At 40.8% G+C, this 15,403-nt stretch overlaps 1 long non-coding RNA gene across 2 annotated transcripts; it reads right to left on the reverse strand.

The window, feature by feature from the left end:
- Positions 1 to 9,431: 9,431 nt before the first annotated feature.
- Positions 9,432 to 12,432, reverse strand: LOC130381534 (uncharacterized). Of its 2 annotated transcripts, XR_008895433.1 has the most exons (4): positions 10,447 to 12,432; positions 9,832 to 10,333; positions 9,665 to 9,755; positions 9,432 to 9,580 (listed from the first exon to the last, which is right to left on the reverse strand). It is a non-coding gene; the product is annotated as an uncharacterized LOC130381534 (long non-coding RNA). The 2 variants fall into 2 exon arrangements; XR_008895432.1 differs by having other exon boundaries at positions 9,832 to 12,432.
- Between the last annotated feature and the right edge of the window lie 2,971 nt (positions 12,433 to 15,403).

Here is a 15,403-nt window from a genome sequence, read left to right on the forward strand (position 1 = left end):
AGGACCCCACCTAGAGGTAAGGGCGCAATGCAGTCTGCCTGACAGAACAAATGTCACAAATACATAGGGGTATTCGGAACAATATCCCTAAAAGAGACACCATGTAAACAAGCATCCCTTCTGGAGGTGGTTCGTGAAGCATCTGATCCAGTGGGAATTGCAGTTTATATTTTAAGTGGGCGGAATGGTAAATATAGTCATTGTTGCATTATACATTAAGTACCGCTTATCGCCACACGAGTGCAGTGTCTACCCATTAATGAGCGCCGTCAAGTTTGATTGCCTGTCACGGCCAAACGGTTTTGAATTTGAGAAAGCTGTTTAACACATTAGTTCAGCTTGGTCTGAAGATCATATATGCAGAGTTTCATGAAGATTGGACATAATTTGTGGCCTGTGGGAATTTACAACTGATTTTGACAACTTTCAACATGGCGGCCAAGTTCTGATGTTGCAATGAGAAATAATTTATAAGCTATATGAGTAGGTCTGACAGTATCATCAGACATTGAAAATAAGTTTGAAATGTACTCATGTGAAGAGAGAGGAGTTAAAACACGTCTTCATTAATTATAGCGCCCCCTAGCGGTCAATGGTCACCAAATTCTTTGAGTGTCCCCATGATTATGTTATGGGTCAATGTATCAAGTTTGGTTATGATATGTCAAAGGGCTGCAGAGATATTGGCGTGTTTCCGGTTTTCCGGCTTCGCGCTCGAATATCATTGGCTGTCGCGGATATTTCTGCAAGACGTAATATATGAGCTATATGGGGAGGTCTGATAGTATCACCAGACATTGAAAATAAGTTTTAAATGTACTCATGTGAAGAGAGAGGAGTCAAAACACATCGACATTAATAACAGCGCCACCTAGAGGTCAAGGGTCACCAAATTCATTCAGTGTCACCGTGATGCGGTCATGGGTCTCTCTACCAAGGTTGGTTATGATAGGTCAAAGGGCTTCTGAGATATGGGCTTACTTCCGGTTTGGCAACTTGGCGGTTAAATTTGATTGGCTTTAGCGGACAAACGGTTTTGAATTTGACAAATCTATTCGATGTTTTTTATCAAGCATGGCCAGAAGATCATGTGTGCCAAGATTAGAGATGATTGGACAAGATTTGTGATAGAAGTAGCATTTTGAAGGTTTTTGACATAAACCAAGATGGCGGAAATATACGTCATGGCACAATGACGTCATAGGGTGTGTTGAACTGGGCTTGGTTCAAGGAATCCAATGATACCTGGTTTGTGAATATTGGTCGAATAGGTCGAAAGTTATGAACATGAATGCATGCCCAACTTTGACCTGTTGGTGGCGCTAGAGCTGTTGGGCTAGCGACCTGAGATTGGCTTAATGGGCTAATGGGGCTGTCCTGAACCAGTGTGCCAAATTTCACAACTTTTCGCCAAGCGGTTCTATGGGCTACCATTGACTCCAATGGCAGCATAATAATAATAATAATAATAATAATAATAAGAAGAAGAATTCGTACAATAACAATAGGTTGTCTCGCAACATAGTTGCTTGACACCCAATAATAATAAGAAGAATTCGTACAATAACAATAGGTTGTCTCGCAACATAGTTGCTTGACACCCAAATATAGCTGCGAGCAGCAATGTGGGTGTCAAGCATAATAGGACTCGGAAGGCAAATTCTGCCGGACGGACGTAATCGGCCAGGGGGCTACATGACGACCGTCTCGGTAATCGGCAATACCGACAGCCGGTGGGATGAGCGCTATGCAAGTATACGTCAATGTTTACCAATTGGGAAAATGACCCCACCTAGAGGTAAGGGCGCAGTACAGTCTGCCTGACAGAACAAATGTCACAAATACATAGGGGTATTCGGAACAATATCCCTAAAAGAGACACAATGTAAACAAGCATCCGTTCTGGAGGTGGTTCGTGAAGCATCTAATCCAGTGGGAATTGCAGTTTATATTGTAAGTGGGCGGAATGGTAAATATAGTCATTGTTGCATCATACATTAAGTACCGCTTATCGCCACACTAGTGCAGTGTCTACCCATTAATGAGCGCCGTCATGTTTGATTGCCTGTCACGGCCAAACGGTTTTGAATTTGAGAAAGCTGTTTAATGTATTTGTTCAGCTTGGTCTGAAGATCATATATGCCAAGTTTTATGAAGATTGGACATCATTTGTGGCCTGTGGAACTTTACAACTGATTTTGACAACTTTCAACATGGCGGCCAAGTTCTGATGTTGCAATGAGAAATCATTTATAAGCTATATAAGGAGGTCTGGCAGTATCCTCAGACATTAAAAATAAGTTTGAAATGTACTCATGTGAAGAGAGAGGAGTTAAAACACGCCTTCATTAATTATAGCGCCCCCTAGAGGTCAATGGTCACCAAATTCATTGAGTGTCCCCATGATGATGTTATGGGTCTATGTATCAAGTTTGGTTATGATATGTCAAAGGGCTGCTGAGATATTGGCGTGTTTCCAGTTTAGGGGCTTCGCGGTCGAATATCATTTGCTGTCGCGGATATTTCTGCAAGAAATAATATAGCTATACGGGGAGGTCTGAGAGTATCACAATACATTGAAAATAAGTTTTAAATGTACTCATGTGAGGAGAAAGGAGTCAAAACACATCAACATTAATAACAGCGCATCCTAGAGGTCAAAGGTCACCAAATTCATTAAGTGTCACCATTATGGGGTCTTAGGTCTATATACCAAGGTTGGTTATGATATGTCAAAGGGCTGCTGAGATATGGGCTTACATCCCGTTTGGCGGCTTTGCCGCCAAATTTGATTGGCTTTAGCGGCCAAACGGTTTAGAATTTGAAAAATCTATTCAATGTTTTTTATCAAACATGTCCGGAAGATCATATGTGCCAAGTTTCGAGATGATTGGACAAGATTTGTGATAGGAGTAGCACTTTGAAGGTTTTTGACATAAACCAAGATGGCGGGAATATACGTCATGGCGCAATGACGTCATAGGGTGTGTTGAACTGGGCTTGGTTCAAGGAATCCAATGATACCTGGTTTGTGAATATTGGTCAAATAAGTCGAAAGTTATGAACATGAATGCATGTCCAACTTTGACCTGTTGGTGGCGCTAGAGCTGTTGGGCAGGCGACCTGAGATTGGCCTAATGGGCTAATGGAGCTGTCCTGAACCAGTGTGCCAAATTTCACAACTTTTCACCAAGCGGTGCTATGGGCTGCCATTGACTCCCATGGCAGTATAATAATAGGAATTCATACAAAAACAATAGGTTGTCTCGCAACATAGTTGCTTGACACCCAATAATAGGAATTCGTACAAAAACAATAGGTTGTCTCGCAACATAGTTGCTTGACACCCAAATATAGCTGCGAGCAGCAATACGGGTGTCAAGCATAATCGGACTCGGTAGGCTAATTCTGCCGGATGGACGCAATCGGCCAGGGGGCTACATGACGACTGCCTCGGAAATCGGCAATGCCGACAGCCGGTGGGATGAGCATTATGTGGGAAAATGACCCCACCTAGAGGTAAGGGCGCAATACAGTCTGCCTGACAGAACAAATGTCACAAATACATAGGGGTATTCGGAACAATATCCCTCAAAGAGACACAATGTAAAGAAGCATCCGTTCTGGAGGTGGTTCGTGAAGCATCTAATCCAGTGGGAATCGCAGTTTATATAGTAGGTGGGCGGAATGGTAAATATAGTCATTGTTGCATTATACATTGAGTACCGCTTGTCGCCACACGAGTGCAGTGTCTACCCATTAATGAGCGCCACACGAGTGCAGTGTCTACCCATTAATGAGCGCCGTCACGTTTGATTGCCTGTCACGGCCAAACGGTTTTGAATTTGAGAAAGCTGTTTAACACATTTGTTCAGCTTGGTCTGAAGATAATATATGCCAAGTTTCATGAAGATTGGACATAATTTGTGGCCTGTGGAAATTTACAACTGATTTTGACAACTTTCAACATGGTGGCCAAGTTCTGATGTTGCCATGAGAAATAATTCATAGGCGACATAGGGAGGTCTGACAGTATCATCAGACATTGAACATAAGTTTGAAATGTACTCATGTGAAGAGAGAGGAGTTAAAACACGTCTTCATTAATTATAGCGCCCCTTAGAGGTCAATGGTCACCAAATTCATTAAGTGTCCCCAAGATGATGTTATGGGTCTATGTAACAAGTTTGGTTATGATATGTTAAAGGGATGCTGAGATATTGGCGTGTTTCCGGTTTGGCGGATTCGCGGTCGAATATCATTGGCTGTCGCGGATATTTCTGCAAGAAATAATATAATAGCTATACGGGGAGGTCTAATAGTATCACTAGACATTGAAAATAAGTTTTAAATGTACTCATGTGAAGAGAAAGGAGTCAAAATACATCAACATTAATAACAGCGCCACCTAGCGGTCAAAGGTCACCAAATTCATCCAGTGTAACCTTTATGGGGTCATGGGTCTATTTACTAAGGTTGGTTATGATATGTCAAAGGGCTGCTGAGATATTTTATCCCGATTAAATCCGGATATTTTAATGAATTGGGTGTTATAGGTTTTAAACAACATGTCCGAGTTATTTGAATGACAGAAGCTCCGCTAGCTCGATGCTAAAGGGCTAACCGGAGCTAACAGCCTGTCCCCTCCCGTCCTATTAACTGTATTTATGGCTATGCCTTTTTCTCTTTTCAATATGACCAAACACAATGGCCAGAGGACCAGCATCCTTTCTTAACTGATAAACAAATAATCTTTGAGTTCTACATGTTCTAGAAATGTTCATTAATTGACAGTCCTAAAGTTTATTTTCTTGTCTTCTGATTCTTGAAGGGGAGATTTGGAGGTACCTGGTCAGGTCTTGGTCAGCCTTCAAATCCGAGATGTGGAGACTGCAGGGATACCTCACAGAGAAGACACTAAAGAGTCATCTCTCATTCATCGAGTGGACTCATTGGTTTGCGAATGACAACAAAGATGCTCCCATAGGCAGATTGCTGCATGGCATTCACCACTTATTCAAATTGTAGAGGTTGAAGCAGTCTTCCTTGTGGTCACTTGCCATAACACTGTCATGTGTTTTATGAAAACACCATCAGTAACATTTAAATTGAGTTGATGTGGACGGCTCTTTTTTTTGTCCGATTTCTTCAGTGTTCAGTGCCTGTTTGTGAGATATGCATTGTTTGACAGATAAGCCTTTGATTTTGTTTAATTTTAATATGTCTTTCATCAACAGTGGTTTGGGGTTTTATAACAACAATTAAAGTGCTTAACTACTGGTGAACGATGTTGCAGAACATATATGGTTTGTGTTGATTGCATGGAAAAGGGAATAACCAGTTACAACTTATATGGTAAGAGCCTGGTAATACCATGGAAACAAACAAGGCTTCCTTTTACAGTACAGTTTCAGCTTACTTACTGGGTAAATTGTCGTGTTTTACTTGGTAACGTCGCAGAACGTACATGGTACAAGTTTGTGTTGACTGCATGGAAAAGGGAATAATGTATTACAAATTATATGGTAAGAACCTGGTAATACCATGGAAATAAACAAGGCTTCCTTTATAGTACAGTTTCAGCTTAATTACTGGGTAAATTGGTGTGTTTTACTTGGTAATGTCGCAGAACGTACATGGTACAAGTTTGTGTTGACTGCATGGAAAAGGGAATAATGTATTACAAATGATATGGTAAGAACCTGGTAATACCATGGAAAAAAACGAGGCTTCCTTTTACAGTACAGTTTCAGCTTAATTACTGGGTAAATTGTCGTGTTTTACTTGGTAACGTCACAGAACGTACATGGTACAAGTTTGTGTTGACTGCATGGAAAAGGGAATAATGTATTACAAATTATATGGTAAGAACCTGGTAATACCATGGAAACAAACGAGGCTTCCTTTTACAGTACAGTTTCAGCTTAATTACTGGGTAAATTGTCGTGTTTTACTTGGTAACGTCGCAGAACGTACATGGTACAAGTTTGTGTTGACTGCATTGAAAAGGGAATAATGTATTACAAATTATATGGTAAGAACCTGGTAATACCATGGAAACAAACAAGGCTTCCTTTTACAGTACAGTTTCAGCTTAATTACTGGGTAAATTGTCGTGTTTTACTTGGTAACGTCGCAGAACGTACATGGTACAAGTTTGTGTTGACTGCATTGAAAAGGGAATAAGGTATTACAAATTATATGGTAAGAACCTGGTAATACCATTGAAACAAACAAGGCTTCCTTTTACAGTACAGTTTCAGCTTAATTACTGGGTAAATTGTCGTGTTTTACTTGGTAACGTCGCAGAACGTACATGGTACAAGTTTGTGTTGACTGCATTGAAAAGGGAATAATGTATTACAAATTATATGGTAAGAACCTGGTAATACCATGGAAACAAACAAGGCTTCCTTTTACAGTACAGTTTCAGCTTAATTACTGGGTAAATTGTCGTGTTTTACTTGGTAACGTCGCAGAACGTACATGGTACAAGTTTGTGTTGACTGCATGGAAAAGGGAATAATGTATTACAAATTATATGGTAAGAACCTGGTAATACCATGGAAACAAACGAGGCTTCCTTTTACAGTACAGTTTCAGCTTAATTACTGGGTAAATTGTCGTGTTTTACTTGGTAACGTTGCAGAACGTACATGATACAAGTTTGTGTTGACTGCATGGATAATGGAATGTATCTATTATAAATTATATGGTAAGAACCTGGTAATACCATGGAAACAAACGGCTTTGTACCCAGTATTTAAGAAGATGTACCATAACACTAGAGGAAAACTGTTCCTGCAGAGGTTGTTACCACGTAAGTAATTCCATAGTGGTAAATCGAATAAACCCTTTCTAAATGGGTGTAGCTACGAATAATAACTAAGGAAAAGTATTTTATTGGAAAGTACTATGCTAATTTCTAGATTGTACATCATTAAACTTTGGCTGTTAAGAACATAAACCTTGGATAATAAGTGTTTCTAAGAATTGGTTGCCTAATTTCCTAGGAAGTACACAATATCTGAGTTATTACCAACCTAAAACAGTTACAACTACACGCTACTTAGTTGAGTTGATGGGTAATAGTGGAGGTTTTACTTAGTACTTCAGCTGTAATCCCTCTGTATTTACCTTCTTGTTACCAGTGGTAATTACGCAGTAATACACTATAATTTACTGGATAATTCCTCTGTATTTACCTTCTTATTACCAGTGGTAATTACCCAGTAATACACTATGATTTACCATGTATTTGCCGGGTAACTACCTCTGTATTTACCTTCTTATTACCAGTGGTAATTACCCAGTAATACACTATGATTTACCATGTATGTACCGGGTAAATACCTAGCAATTAGGGGACTGTAAAAGGAAGGGTTACCATTTTATCAATACAATTGCCATCACTATTCCATTACTATACTTACAGTATGCATGTATGCATTACATCCAAGCAAAATATTGACTATTTGATGTTTGTGCAATGTGCCATAAATCTTTGTGCACCTCTATCAGTCAAAAACAGCCAGAAGATAAGGAGTTGTAAGCGTAATTTTCAGGATGTTGTCAATATATACCTACACACAGCAAACACGAGTACAACATCTATTTTATTATTGAACACAACATCACAACCATTTTCACTTCCTGTTCACTCCAGATCCTCAAGGTCAGAACCAGAGTCACTGTCAGAGTACACATCTGAAAAGATTTGAAGGACGTTCTCCTCTCCAGTCAAAACTTTGAGGTAGCATTGTCTCGATGCTCTGCAGACCTTTCATTCCTTCCACAGTCAAAGCCCACTGTGAATCTTGAACATAAAACCAAGCCAGCATTAGTGACTTTTTTCATCAGTCATTGATGTGTTCATTCATGTGATGTAAAATCAAAAAAAATACCTTGCATTGTTGTCCTAGAAATCAGCTCTTTTAAGGAATCCCCACGAACTATTAAGGACCTCCAGTGGCGGTTCATCTCTAACAAAGGGATCTTTTTTTCTTCCCTTAGTCTCCGTTCCACCATGACACCGTCAAAAACTCTCCTCTTCGTCCTGAGGTCGACAGAGTCTGTGAAGCATTTATGAAAAGACTTTCATTCATATGTATGAAAGATCAAAATAAATCGAATATAATCCATGAAAAGTGTGCCACATTTGCTGGAAGTATTAAACAGCTGTTGTCCCTACCATTGCCAGGTAGCTGTCATGGCCAAGCTGTCTCTCCAGACAGAATGGTTTCAAAGCACAGAGTTTCTGTGCTCGGAACCATTCTGCTGAATGGTTCCGAGCTGTTCAGCTACTGCTGAACAGCAGCAGCCAAGATCCCTTTCTCCTCCCTGATCTTCTGGCGTGTCCTTGCGCGACCTTTGTTTGAGTCCTAGTCTTTGTAAAGTCGCTGGGAGCGTCTCTTTACACTCACAACCAGCGTCTCTATCTTCCTGGCCAAGGAAGCAGCAGCGTCTGTTGTGCTGCTGGTTGTTGCTGTAGAGAGGAGAAGTGTGTGTTACACTTTGAGTAACTTAGGGTGCACTCACACTAGGCCATCTGGCCGTTTTCACATCTAACCGTGCTCAACTGGCCCCATTGTTCTCTGGCCTGCACTCACACTAGGCCATCTGGCCGTGGCCGTTGGCCGTCGCAACTGTGGCCTGGCCACGGTAGGCTCTTGTACATACGTCATCACGTCATAACACGTCATCACCAAGCGTCCGCTGCATGGACCATAATAAAGTCTGCCGCCAGTCAGAGTTTTAACAACAATGGACAACAACACAGAACACAGTTCGAGTACTTTTTCGACTTCTATATGGGACCAACGTGAACCAACAGTTGAACCGCTTGACGCCATGTTTACCGTTTAATGGGAAAGAAGGCTTGTTGCCTTTATTATGTCCATGGTCGTCGCATGGACTATACGTCATCCAGCTCAGGTTGCGTAGCCGTGCGTGTGCGCGTATCGGCTCATTAGCATCTGTACCGTGGCGGCCCGTACCGTAGCAGCACACCTCTCCCAAGTGGCCAAGTTGGCCTGGCCTGGCCAGACTGGCCACACTCACACTGGCAGATTTGAGCACGGTTAGGTGTGAAAACGGCCACGGCCAGATGGCCTAGTGTGAGTGCACCCTTATATAACACTGCGATTTGATCACAAATTATTTAAATCCTCCAATACCATTATGATAAGGCAATGAACTGAAAACCTTAGTTTTGTATGCCTGTCTGTAACGAAACCCAACAGAAAACACATTTTACTATTAACCCATGAATTAAACATTTCAAAATTTGCTAAAACTCTGATGTAGAGTATCAGATTATATCTTGAACGCTCTGTTGAAACTAGTTAGTGAAGAATGTTATAAGACGTGTCATCACTAAGAGACTAAGAAAAAAACAAAAATGACTGATTAAGACATAAATGTTGGTTATAAACTCTGAAAAACAACAACTAATAATTTACTCACTTTCTGCCCAATCCTTCACATCCCTGACCCAGTCCTCGAATTGCCCATCGGTCGCTGCCAACTCGGCCTTCATCGACTCCACTTCCATCGTCTTCATGTCGAGAGCTTTTGTGGTCTACAAACAATCAGAGGCATTGGAATAATTAAGTAAAAATTAAACTCATAACTACCAAAAATAGCTTAAAAAATATATATATACTTTTAAATATCTGCGGGACAGGTAGGTGGCCAAGTTCTTCATCTTCTGCTCATTCCACCGCATGGCCATGAGTGTTAACATGTTGTCACCCCTACAACAGAAAATATGATCTTATCACTATTTTGCCTATTTCCTAAACCAAAGTTTATACCTTGTCGCCAACTCACCTGCTTTTGACATGTGCTTTGTCGTAACTGCTATCCTAGAGACGAAGGCATTCACTTGTTCCACCTCCTCCCCAAGTGTTAACCCAGCCCCCTCCAGTAATGCTCCACTCCATTTGATCTGTTTAAAACATATTAAAAGACAAGGCATGTTATAATTTGTTAATGTTGACATGAAGGTTTTCACATGAAACACCGAGAGGAAGGGCTTCATTTCCAGCAGATGTTGAAACTCGGGGCAGCTTTTGATGATTTTCTGCAGGCATGGCAAGTACTTGCAGGCTACATCCATGCAAAAGAATGTAGGCCTACTACTGGCCAGCTTTTCCTGGAGAAAAAGGGGACAGGCAAAGATTTCTCCCCTGTACATGTTGAGGGCACAGAGGAGGACTCCATGACGACAAACAGCCAGCTCCAGTCCCTCCTCGTCCAGTTTGCTGGCTGATTTTTGGGACGTCTCTCGAGCCGCCGACCATTCCTCGCCACAAACACCTCTTCCGGAGACCTACAATATAACAATTGATTGATGAAAATGGTTTAGAAACTTACGGTTCATATCAATAATCTTTAATAGGTCAGCATTGTATTCTTGCATCTATAAATATAATCTTCAATTACATGTTTTGTTGTGCTGTGAACATGGTTGACAAATCGTGTGACGTCTTCATCCTTTGCTATGAAGACGTCATTGAAAATGGCCTGCTCCTCAGATCTAAATAGAACAAAGGGACGGTTCATGATATCTTGAATTCTAAGGTTAATTTGTAGACATTAAGAGACTTATTTTTTTGTTATTAGAAAAACACTGACATCATGAATATTTGAATGTACTGCGTTTTTGAAGCGGTAATGCTTGCGGTTTCCATCCACAGAAACCGCAAGCATATCCAGGCTGCATGCTCAACAGGTGAAGGGCTCCTCCTTGCAGAGGCTGTCCACCTCATATCTCATAGCCTCCCACTCGAAGAAGCTTTTCAAGAAGCTATCGCCTGAGATTTTCCCTGTCTATCACAAAAAGGACTTCTTGAACTAATGATATTTAAAAAAAATACAACAAAGTTTGTAAAATAAGGACACAGCATTTCTATGCACAATATAAATTGGTCAAAAACAACAAATAACTTCAATACTCACACGCCCAAAGCGGACAGTTCGCTGATCGAGCATTTTTAAAAATGCCTGACAGGACAGTCCAGGTGCAGCCATTTTCAATTCTTCAAATGAGAAGAAAACATCTGTTTCACAGATTGTGGCAAAGTGAGGTGTAGCTGGCCAGTAGTCACACCTAAGAACTTCCTCAACTCCAGCAGTCCAAGTGGCTTTGCATGCACTGCAAGCCAACTCTGGCATGCTGAGCTCATGTCGTCCTTGAAAAAAACAAAAAACATTGTTATGTAAATTTTCACACACTTAATTATCGAATAGTCTTTCTTAAGAGTATGTTGTGCATTTCTCAATACAAAACAAAACAATGATGTTCTGCACATCCATATGAGGCTGGGAGCTGGGCAGGACAAAAATACACATGCATCTAAAAACAAATATCATGGAAAACACCAAGCCTTGTTATGTTTTAATTTAGATGAGTACACCAAGGTGAGGATCAAAAATGTAGTACCTCAAAATATTAGATTTCATAAGACCAGTCAAAAGAAGGAGTTATCATACAGAAATGTCAAAGTTATGTAACGTACTGTATGTATATTCTAAATTCATTACGTGTAATGAAACTGGAATCACAGAAAATAAAACTATGACAAACATTTTTAATAAACATTTAGTTGTGTCGACATCACTGTCTAAATGCATTACTCAATACTCATGTTAAGATATCATACAAAGCTATGACAAACATTTGGGAGTTTGTGAGATGGGATAGATATTATTAAGAACAAACTTTTCAAAGAGGACTAATTTTCTTCACATTTTTACCATTCATTGTGATCACAGCCACAGATTTTCCTGGTTTGATCCTTAATGAGTCTGTTGGACAACCACATATTTTTTCAGGGATCTCCACAGGTACATAACGCAGTGAAAAAAGAAAATGTGGATTAATAATAATTTTTCTTGACTGGGTTATACAACATTGTAAAGTGACGGATTTCTGACAAAAAATAGAATGAACTTTACAGTAGAAAATTAAGAAGACTTGAAGAATGTGAAGCACACTGCTGATAAGTATTAAAGTTAACACGAAGAAGCTAAATGTTCAGTCAAGCTAGAAAATATATTTTGTACACTCACAAATCAGAACTTACCACAGGGGAAGTTCTGATAATAAGTTGTTGGGGGCAATGGCTGGAAGAATCCCGAAGTACTGCCATCTCTGTTGTGGAGGGGGTGTCTGGTGTGCATGCTGACATCACATTCGGCACAGAAGAAGGGGCGTGGACGGCAATCACGGCAACGGACAACAGCGGAATTGCTCGAACACTGTTGGCACATGTGGGCTTCCACATTTTCTATTGCAACTGCAGTGTTAACCAGCTGTGGTCTTGCTGCCATCCAGCTTTCTGAAAATATCGTTTTTCTGGTGCTCCAGTTGGATGAAGCCACTGTATCTTAATATCTCACCCAGCAAGTCATCCACCTCTTGCAGGTCCAGCTTATGAGCCAGGTCATCAGAACTCTGGAGCAGATCCTCAAGCTCTGAATCGCTCATGATGAAGACCCACAGACAGATAGACAGGCAACAGAAAGATGAACAAATAAGACGAACAGATAAGCACAGTGACAGTGAGAGACAACAGCTAACAGTTAAAACACATCAAGGACAAGTAAACAAGAAAAGACGTGGCTCTAAAAAGTGTCTTTGGGTTGTTCTGTTTTCAATAAACTAGGAGAGGGTTAGTAGGATGACAAATTTGCAGGATCTGTTGAGAAAAGAGAGCGCAGAATTGGGAACTCAAACTTGATTGAGATACAGAACAGATTGACAAATAAAACGTAGCATTTAATTTGAAGGGATATGTAGGCTACGCCCACAGATCAGAGATCACTTTGTTGAACTTCTGGTGGTAGCATATAGTATAGTATAGTAGATTTTATTTGGACATGGACATGACAATGTCATTGGACGAACCAGATGCATTGTTTACAGTGTATTAGCATAAATGCTAGTTTACAACACCTGTCCACAGGAGGCTTTTTGAAAACAACAAAAGAAACTAGACAAGACAGAAACAAGATCAAATACTGATAAAAAACTGATAGTGATAATTAAAAAGAGTAAAAATGCAGTATACAGTAGAGTACAGAGCAGCAATATAATGAGTTGAATATATATATATAGGCTACGTAGAGAACAAAGGCAGCATGATCAAACAATAACCAGTTGTAAATTATTTGTGTGAGCACTGTTGATTTGATTTGAGCCGTTGTTTTAGTTCTCTGTTAAAAGTGTTGCTGTTAGTCTCTTGTTTTAGACTAGTGGGCAAGAGGTTCCATAGTTTTGCCCCCTTTGCAGAGAAGACAGACTGACCGAAAGATGTCCTGTGCATGGGAACAAGACAATCACCATTGATGGAGGCTCGTGTATTTGCCCGACGAGAGCTCTGACGTCTGATGGCCAATTCAGACAACAGTGGTGACACATGGTTATTTACACACTTGAAAAACAATTGAAGATTACCGTATTTTCCGGACTATACGTCGCTCCCGAGTATTAGTCGCATCAGTCAAAAAATGCTCCATGACGAGGAAAAAAACATATATACGTTGCATCGGTGTATAAGTCGCATTTATTTTTAAACATTTAAACAGTGGCAGTTTCTGACACACCGTGGTCCGTGCTCTGATAGACAGGTGGTTGCGTTGCATGAAGCGATAGCACCAAGATGGACCGCCAGCAAAATCAGTGATATTCATCTCCTTGGCAACTACCTGGGCATGGAGACGCAACTGCACCGTTGATAAGCCCCGGCCAGCAGCACGCTGTTCAATGACCCATCTGTGGACTCGTTCCTCCAGCTCTGGCCATCGGGCTTTCAGCCCCCGGTTAGCTTTCTTTGTTTTTTTTCATCGCAATTAGAGTTTCCTCGGCTTTTCGCCAGTCCCGGACAAGTTTTTCACTCACCCCAAACTTTCTTTCTGTTGCTCGATTGCCGTTTTCGGCTGCATACTTTATAATCTGCAGTTTAAATTGTGCAGCATAGCTTTTTCTATTTGGCGGCATTTTATTTTGTGTTCCCTTTTGTTTTGTCTACGGTCTAGTTTATTTATAATTTATTCGGTGGTGCAGTAGGCTTGTAGCGTTCAGTTGTAGGCCTAATGAATGACGGTGCCATCTTGCGGCCGAAGATTATGTACGCACAATTTTGGCATATAAGTCGCTTCGAAATATAAGTCGCAGGGCAAGCCAAACTACAAAAAAAACGCGACTTATAGTCCGGAAAATACGGTACTAAAATTAATAAAGTTATCAAAGGTGAAAAGGTTGTGCTTTTTTAGAATGCCGCAGTGATGCCATCTCATGGGTTTCCGGTCCATGACTTTTATTGTCTGTTTGTATATTGAGGTGATAGGTTTTAATGCAGTAGAAGAAGCTTGTGACCATGATGTGATACAGTATGACAAATGAGAAAATATCATAGCGTGCATAAATAATTTGGCCGTTTGACATGACAAGTCCCTTCTTATGAAACGGAAACAGTTTAGATTTAGTTTTGCCTTTTTTGCAACATACTTAATTTGCGTAACAAATTTTAAATTCTGATCCAGGATGATGCCCAGATATTTTACCTCATTTACTGATTCAATTAATTCATTTTTGATCCGTACCTCGAAAACATCGGTGATAGGCCTATTACGGATGGAGAAGCACATAGAGACGGTTTTTCTTCACATTAATGGTCAACTGAGACAGCTCAAGCCATTTTGAAATGCTGAGTAATGCTTGTGTCAGGTGCTCACCTGCTAAGCTGGGTGTTTTACTGGACACATGGATAACAGTGTCATCAGCATACATTTGACAGTTGGACCCCGGACAGCAGTTTGGTAGGTCATTGATATACATAGAAAACAACAGTGGACCAAGTACAGACCCTTGCGGTACACCCATGCTGTTGGCACGCAGATGGGACCTGACCCCATTGACCCTGACACATTGCTCTCTCCCCTCCAGGTAAGATGCAAACCACTGCAGAGCTTCTGATGACATTTTGAACGATTTTAACTTGTTCATTAGAGTACTGTGGTTTACCGTGTCAAAGGCCTTTTTTAGGTCTAGGAACACTGCTCCAACAACATTTCCTTTATCCATTGAAGCTTTTATGTTTTCAAGCAAATAACAATTAGCTGTTTCAGTTGAGTATTTCTGTCTAAACCCAAACTGCTGTGGATGAAGCAGCTGGTTAGACTCTAGGGGCCCTATTTTAACGGTCTGAAACGCAAGTGGGAAGCGCAAAGCGCAAGTAGCTTTGTGGGCGGTTCTACGGCGCTATCGCTATTTTACAGGCGGATAAATGACGCTTGCGCCGCGGCGCAAGTGTCAAAAGGGTTGGTCTGAAGCAGCCTAATTACCCGTAGGTGTGGTTTGGGCGTAACGTGCAACAAACCAATGAGAGTGCCAGCT

This window comes from Gadus chalcogrammus, chromosome 4, assembly GCF_026213295.1.
Source record: "Gadus chalcogrammus isolate NIFS_2021 chromosome 4, NIFS_Gcha_1.0, whole genome shotgun sequence".
Lineage (NCBI taxonomy): Eukaryota > Metazoa > Chordata > Actinopteri > Gadiformes > Gadidae > Gadus > Gadus chalcogrammus.